The sequence below is a fragment of the Micropterus dolomieu genome, linkage group LG14 (assembly GCF_021292245.1).
Source record: "Micropterus dolomieu isolate WLL.071019.BEF.003 ecotype Adirondacks linkage group LG14, ASM2129224v1, whole genome shotgun sequence".
NCBI lineage: Eukaryota > Metazoa > Chordata > Actinopteri > Centrarchiformes > Centrarchidae > Micropterus > Micropterus dolomieu.
In genome coordinates this window covers 2,658,238-2,663,812 of record NC_060163.1, presented here as the reverse complement: position 1 = coordinate 2,663,812, position 5,575 = coordinate 2,658,238, and the positions used below count along the sequence as shown (strand labels likewise).

Below are 5,575 nucleotides of genomic sequence, written 5' to 3'. Positions count from 1 at the left end.
GAGTGGCTTCACAACAACTCCGTGGCTGTTCTTGAATGGCCCAGCCAGAGCCCTGACTTAAACCCAATTGAGCATCTCTGGAGAGACCTGAAAATGGCTGTCCACCAACGTTTACCATCCAACCTGACAGAACTGGAGAGGATCTGCAAGGAGGAATGGCAGAGGATACCAAAATCCAGATGTGAAAAACATGTTGCATCTTTCCCAAAATGACTCATGGCTGTATTAGATCAAAAGGGTGCTTCTACTAAATACTGAGCAAAGGGTCTGAATACTTATGACCATGTGATATTTCAGTTTTTCTTTTTTAATAAATTTGCAAAAATTTCTACATTTCTGTTTTTTTCTGTCAAGATGGGGTGCTGAGTGTACATTACTGAGAAATAAAATGAACTTTTTTGATTTTTGGAAAATGGCTGCAATGAAACAAAGAGTGAAAAATTTAAAGGGGTCTGAATACTTTCCGTACCCACTGTATGTTAAAAAAAAAAAAAAAAGATCGATCAATCGTATTTGTGTTGTGTAAATAATATCCACAAAAATACAGTGCAATTAGCAAATATGTACAATTTTATTCTGTAAACACAAAACAGTTATTGCCATTTGCAGATCATTTCCTGTCAATTTGCAGGTCATGTTACATTTGTGACTTCCTTTTTACACATTTGTGAAATTTTGTCAACTCTGTACCACAGAGATCTGTACATGTGTGACCAGTTTATTAGCTACACCAGCAGGTGGCGGTAGCAAAATTGCCTCTCATGAGTTGTAGGAATATCCATTGCAGTACCCAGGGTCATAAAGTAGGAGACCACAACTTCTGCTGGACCACTTTTAAACTCAGTCTAAATTTTTACACAAATGTACCATGACTCAAATTGACAGAAAGCAATCTGCAAATGCACAAAAACTGTTTTGTGTGTAGAAGCCACTCTGTATTTTTGTGTATATGATTTTACACATCACAAATGTAAAAATACATATTTGTAGATAATGAAATATTTACGCATCATAGTACACATTTGTGGATTGTTTTCTGTGAGTTACAAATATTAAAGTCCAATAAAATCTTCCATATGCATCGCCCATTAAAAAACACATCGGCTCACCACTACTTTTAACCTTGTTTTGTTATTTTGGGGATTAAACAAACCATATGTAACGTGTCAATTAGTGAGCATAATAGGTGTTAGTAGGTGGGGTTTGTTACCTTTTGACAGAGCCAGGCTAGCTGTTTCCAGTCTTTATGCTAAGCTAAGCTAACAGTCTCCTGGCTCCAGTTGTATATTGAACAGACATATGTGAGAGTATCGATCCTCTCCTCTAACTCGACCAGAAAGCGAATAAATATAATTCTCAAAATGTCAAAAACAGTTCCTTTAAAGGCAGGTTTTTGTTTAGAAGGTTTTCATTTCTTTGTTGTAATTGTTCTGTTTCTGAAGTCCTTTGGTTAACCAACAGATTTCTACACCCATGTTCTCGTCATGTAGGCCAGCGCTCAGAACATGAAAGCCGGAGGAGGAAGTGGACTCCCTCGCACCAACCCCCCCACACAGAAGCCCCCCAGCCCGCCCATGTCAGGGAAAGGGACCCTTGGGTATGTAACGACGTTGAAACCTTGCCGCGTGTTCAGATGTAAGAAGTGCAGCGTTGTGTCCGTTACAGGCTCAGGGTAGCTGGGTTTTTGTGGCTTTGAGAAAGTAACCTCATGCCCATCAGATGGGCCTGGTTGCTCCTCAGTTTCATCATCACCCCTTTGCCTCCTTAATTAGCGTCCTTGGGGTGGTTTAAAAAGCATTTCAGTGCTTGTTCTTGTCACAGTGGTATACTTTGTGTTGGTTTTTCATCTGTGCTGATGAGACATGGTTGGGAGTATCCCATTTTAAGAAGCCCCTCAATCTAATGTATTCCCTTTTCTCCTTATGCAGGAGAGACTTTCTCACCAAACTGCATTCTGAAATTTCTATATAATTTCTTGCACGCATACATATTGCACATTTCAACACACCTTTGAAAGATCCAGGACTTCAGGCATATCTGATCTACCTTCAGAAGCTGCAAGACTTGACAACTTTTAAAACTGAGAAACTTCATTCACTCATCATCCATATGCTCGCTCCTCATCTGGGTGGACGGCCTGGAATAAGTAACATCAGTGTTTGCTTCTTAAAATTAGGGTTTACAAGACACTGAGAGAAAAGTGATTGTCTCTCTACGACAAAAGGATTCGGTGTTCTTTAAATGTTCTCGATACAAACACTATAAGACACAGGAGTATTGGTATCCATACCAAAGCAATACTTTTTTTACAATACCTTGCATGTTATACATGTCAAACTCTTTTTTTTTATTAATAAAAGAAGCCATAGTTGTATTGTAAACACAATCATACAAGCATTAAAAAAGTTATTTTGACTTGATCATTCACTTTCTGATCAGACATTGACTACACAAGATTGTCCTCCTGAGCCACAGCCCCAATTGAGTCTGACCAGACATTCGATTCTCGTTTTAGGACCTGGTAGTTTTCACTTTTGCTAGAAACCCATTTTGTGCAGCTAAATATTTAAACATCCAGTGGTCATATTGAGCTGATGTCTGTGATTTTATATGCACTCTTACTATGAAGTTGCGCAATCGCTATTCAGTTTCAGTTCAGAAAAATGTGATCCTTCCTGGGTGTCTTCCTTTTTTGATTTTATATGAAGCACGAGTTGTATTACACAGCAGGCCACAAAGGTTGAACTAGGTTTGTACCTTTATGGACACAGCGATTCTGAACATTTGTTTATGTGTGACAAATGCCATTTCATGGAAGTGCATTGGAGGCATTTGAATGCATATGGCAATAAATCCCTTGTATTCTTGAATTGAAAGGAACAGATGTTAGTGAACGCAGCTATAAACACATTTACATTTGTGGTCTGCTCACCTGACTTGCGTGTCTTTGGACTGTAACGAAACCAACACAAATGCACACTGACAAGTCCTGCAGACAATACACAGGCTAAAAACACTGACATTTTACAGAAATAAAGGCTGCTTGAAACATGAAACTGTCAAATTGTAGCTAGCAGTTTGAGCACATAAAAAGAAGGCATGTAATAGGTTCTGGAAAGCCCCTTCTGTTGCGACAGAGACAGGGTTTTAGCAGACTGTTGTGCAGGTGATGAACTCTCAGATCTCTGTCTTCAACCTTTTATTGGCATTTGTCTAATGCCAGGGCACAGTAGGAACGTTATCCCAAAGGTCACTGTCAGAAACTCAACTGTTCTGGATGGCAGCACTATTCAGAGTGGGGAAATTACCAGCAGCTGTCAACTGGATGAGTTTTGACGTCATTTTGCACTTCTTCACTTTACGAGCATTCAATGGGTATTAGAGGCTGACTGTTACATCAGAGTGGTTGTCGTAGATATATTGTTTGATTGTACATGTTCACCCAATAAAAAAAACAAAACTGTAGTGCTGAAATGATGATGTTTTTGGTTGGATTTCACTCTGCTGATTTTAAAAGCCTAATTGTTGGAAAACCTTTTCCTGTAGCTTCGATCTGCATAGACAGAAAACCAGAAAACCAGAATACCAATTAAGTATAAATGGATACATGACCATTACTTTCACAAACATTATTTCAGATTTATTCTTTGCTGATTGTTTTTCGATTCATTTATTGGTCATTGTGGCGGTAAAAATGTCAGAAAATAGGAAATCTTCAGATTTGAGAAGTTAATACCAGAGAATATTTGACATTTGTTTGACAAATGACAGTTTAAAGTCATTCAATCAAAATGGTTGACGATAAATAATTTTAGCCGACTAATCAATTAATAAACTGATCATTGCAGCCCATAACAGGCTGAATATTTTTTTTTTTCTTAATCGAAGTTTCGCACACTATTTGTGGTGTTTAATGTTTATATTAGTACTCATTCTCACTCAAGTGTATGGTTTAAAATGGATTGATATACACTGCTCAAAAAAATAAAGGGAACACTTAAACAACACAATGTAACTCCAAGTCAATCACACTCCTGTGAAATCAAACTGTCCCCTTAGGAAGCAACAGTGATTGACAATCAATTTCACATGCTGTTGTGCAAATGGAATAGACAACAGGTGGAAATTATAGGCAATTAGCAAGACACCCCCAATAAAGGAGTGGTTCTGCAGGTGGTGACCACAGACCACTTCTCAGTTCCTATGCTTCCTGGCTGATGTTTTGGTCACTTTTGAATGCTGGCGGTGCTTTCACTCTAGTGGTAGCATGAGACGGAGTCTACAACCCACACAAGTGGCTCAGGTAGTGCAGGATGTGGCCCTGGGTTCTTCCTAATGCAAGACAATGCTAGACCTCATGTGGCTGGAGTGTGTCAGCAGTTCCTGCAAGAGGAAGGCATTGATGCTATGGACTGGCCCGCCCGTTCCCCAGACCTGAATCCAATTGAGCACATCTGGGACATCATGTCTCGCTCCATCCACCAACGCCACGTTGCACCTCAGACTGTCCAGGAGTTGGCGGATGCTTTAGTCCAGGTCTGGGAAGATATCCCCCAGGAGACCATCCGCCACCTCATCAGGAGCATGCCTAGGCGTTGTAGGGAGGTCATACAGGCACGTGGAGGCCACACACACTATTGAGCCTCATTTTGACTTGTTTTAAGGACATTACATCAAAGTTGGATCGGCCTGTAGTGTGGTTTTCCACTTTGATTTTGAGTGCGACTCCAAATCCAGACCTCCATGGGTTGATGGATTTGATTTCCATTGATAATATTTGTGTGATTTTGTTGTCAGCACATTAAACTATGTAAAGAAAGGAGTATTTAATGAGATTATTTCATTCATTCAGATCTAGGATGTGTTATTTTAGTGTTCCCTTTATTTTTATGAGCAGTGTATTTGCTGTTACGATTTTAAAAGATACAGGCATTCAAATTTGCTCTAACATAAAATATCAGTTGATATATTTTTATCAGGTCAAGGCCTCAATAATATTGTATTGTTAAGGCTCTAATCAGAGTACCACCTCTTAATTAACTCCAGTAATTATGGAGATGAATTACCAGCATTTTTCTGAAGTTGTGTGGTCATTTCTCACCAGTCACTCTGTGTTGATAAAGTAGAGCTAAAAGGGGAAAACAGTCATTTTGTTCTCATATTTTGCCTCTAAGTGCTCTTGATCCCAAAGATAGAGATGTTTTTGCTGGTTTCTGTTCTGCGTGTCTGATTGGTGAAGGTACAGTGGGTACGGAAAGTATTCAGACCCCTTTAAATTTTTCACTTTTTGTTTCATTGCAGCCATTTTCCAAAAATCAAAAAAGTTCATTTTATTTCTCAGTAATGTACACTCAGCACCCCATCTTGACAGAAAAAAACAGAAATGTAGAAATTTTTGCAAATTTATTAAAAAAGAAAAACTGAAATATCACATGGTCATAATTATTCAGACCCTTTGCCGTGACACTCATATTTAACTCAGGTGCTGTCTATTTCTTCTGATCCTCCTTGAGATGGTTCTACACCTTCATTTGAGTCCAGCTGTGTTTGATTATACTGATTGGACTTGATTAGG

General features: G+C 38.9%; 1 protein-coding gene and 1 long non-coding RNA gene across 2 annotated transcripts in view; one reads left to right on the top strand and one right to left on the bottom strand.

Moving 5' to 3' along the window:
- The window catches only part of tmem94 (transmembrane protein 94), a 339,697-nt gene that overhangs the window by 266,136 nt on the left and 67,986 nt on the right, over nucleotides 1-5,575 (bottom strand). The gene's annotated exons all lie outside the window — the stretch shown is intronic.
- Nucleotides 1,100-3,465, top strand: LOC123982484. Its single transcript, XR_006827983.1, has 2 exons — nucleotides 1,100-1,597; nucleotides 1,929-3,465. It is a non-coding gene; the product is annotated as an uncharacterized LOC123982484 (long non-coding RNA).